Source organism: Artibeus jamaicensis, unplaced genomic scaffold (genome assembly GCF_021234435.1).
Source record: "Artibeus jamaicensis isolate MK-2021 breed Jamaican fruit bat unplaced genomic scaffold, CSHL_Jam_final contig_419, whole genome shotgun sequence".
Classification (NCBI taxonomy): Eukaryota; Metazoa; Chordata; class Mammalia; order Chiroptera; family Phyllostomidae; genus Artibeus; species Artibeus jamaicensis.
The window spans coordinates 595,404-597,555 of NW_026521824.1; the positions used below are offsets into that span (position 1 = coordinate 595,404).

At 36.7% G+C, this 2,152-nt stretch overlaps 1 non-coding gene across 1 annotated transcript; it reads right to left on the minus strand.

The window, feature by feature from the left end:
- Nucleotides 1-1,397: 1,397 nt before the first annotated feature.
- On the minus strand, nucleotides 1,398-1,606 carry LOC119062292 (small nucleolar RNA U3). The gene has a single exon (XR_005084955.2). It is a non-coding gene; the product is annotated as a small nucleolar RNA U3 (small nucleolar RNA).
- Between the last annotated feature and the right edge of the window lie 546 nt (nucleotides 1,607-2,152).

Below are 2,152 nucleotides of genomic sequence, written 5' to 3' on the forward strand. Positions count from 1 at the left end.
CCAATGAACTTTCCTGTGAGGCTGGGAGTTTATCGCACCACCTCAACTCCCACAGGTTTTTCAGTCAGAGAATTTAAGGCTTTATTTCCCTGCACTAGAACCCTGGCTTGTGCAATCTGTTTCGCTCCGTAGTTGTTCCTCACAGTTTATCAGTACACAAATGTAGGACCTGCCACTCCACCAGCTGCTGCCTGGTCAAGTCTATCCACCAGCCACCACCCCGCCCCACCAGGGCCCTCCAGCCACACTTTTTCTTGAGTCCTCTCCACACCAGCTGTGTCCATTCCTTTTACCTGTGTAGATGAATGTTTATTCTTTAAATCCTTGGTTGTCAGACTTCCATATAGTTCAATTTTCTGGCAGTTCTGTTTATTTTGTGTTTTTAAATTTATTGTTGTCCTTCTTTTGGTTGTGCGAGGAAGCAAACTGTAGGTACCTATGGTTTCCTCTTGGCCAGAAGTCCGAGTCTGTTCTATCTCAAGACTGCTTTTACTATTCATGTTTTGTGATTTCATGTAAATTTTGACATTATTTGTCCTAGTTCTCAGAATAGCATTGGTATTTTGAGATACACTGAATTTGTATATTGATTTGGATAGTATGGTCATTTTAACATTAACCCTTTTAACTCATGAGCATAGTATATCTTTCCATTTATTGGTCCTCTTCAATTTCTTTCTTCCACATCTTATAGTATTCAGAGTTTAAGTCTTTCACTTCCTTGGTTAAATTTATCCTAGGTATTTTGGTGTATGTGTGTTTTTTTTTAAAGCAACTATGATTGGAATTGTTTTCTTAATTTCTCACTCTGTTCACATGTCAATAGTGTATGGACACTTGATGGATTTCTGTATATTTTGTATCTTGTATACTTTACCGAATTCATTTATTGTCTATTAATTTTCCATTGGATTCTCTAGGGTTTTCTATATATAGTATCATGTAATAGTGACAGTTTTACTTCTTACTTTCCAATAAGATTTTATTTCTTTTTCTTGTACGATTGCTATGGTTCGGGCTTCCAATACTATATGAAATAACAGTAGTGAGAGTTGTCATCCTTATTGTTTTCTTGATATAAGAGGAATAACTTTCATCTTTTTACCACTGAGTATGATGTTAGCTGTGGGCTTGTCATATATAGGCCCATATATATGTGGGCCTTTACAATGTTGATTTAAGCTTCTTATATACTCTCTTTGTTGACAGGTTTTTTAAATCATAAATGGATGTTGAATTTTGTCAAATGCTTTTTTTCTGAATTATAGACATGATCATGCTATTTTTATGCGTGGTTTTTCTGATGTGATGAATCACATTGTTATGTACATGTTGAACCACACCTGCATCCTTGGTATAAATCCCACTTCATTATGATGTATAACTTCTTTTTTTTAACCACTCAGATTGCATTCTCTTCCTCTTAGTCTTCCAAAGGAAGAGAAGAACAATGATCAATGGCTATTGGCAGTTGTGAAAGCTGCCAATTGGCTTCATGCTCAGGAGAGAAGAATGCACCTCCTTGTCGTGGTTTTGGGTGCTCTACATGTTCAGAGAAACTTCTCTAGTAATGAACTATAGAAATGATCCCTGAAAGTATAGTCTTTCAGTACAAACCCCATCCTGCGGAGTCCATATGCTGTGGATGCAATGAACAAATTCACACAGACTACCAAAGTCCTGTGGAGAAAAAGGGACAGCATGGCCACTCTCAGAGAGACAGTTCCTCGACTCTTGCTTGGACAGGCTTTTATTGCTTTCTAATAGCATACCTCAAAGAAGGTTCTCATTCATTATGCTCAGGTTTGTTTTAGGTGATTACTTTTTACAGATAACAAAGGAAAGGATGTTACTGGTTACTTCTTACAGATTAATAAGGAAAAAATGTTGCAAATGCAAGAGAATAATAAGAGTAATTGGTCTGGTTACCAATCACTCTGGTTACAATATATTTTCTATATTCTGTTGATTGGATAATTTCAATTGATCTACAAATTTACCAACTCCTATGTCATTTCTATTTTGTTCTTCAGCTCACTTGGTGCCTTTTTATTGGAGATACTATATATTTCAATTCCAGGATTCCTTGTTTCCTTTATAACAAGGGTGTCAAACTCATTTCCACCAGGGGCCACATCAGCCTCACAGTTGC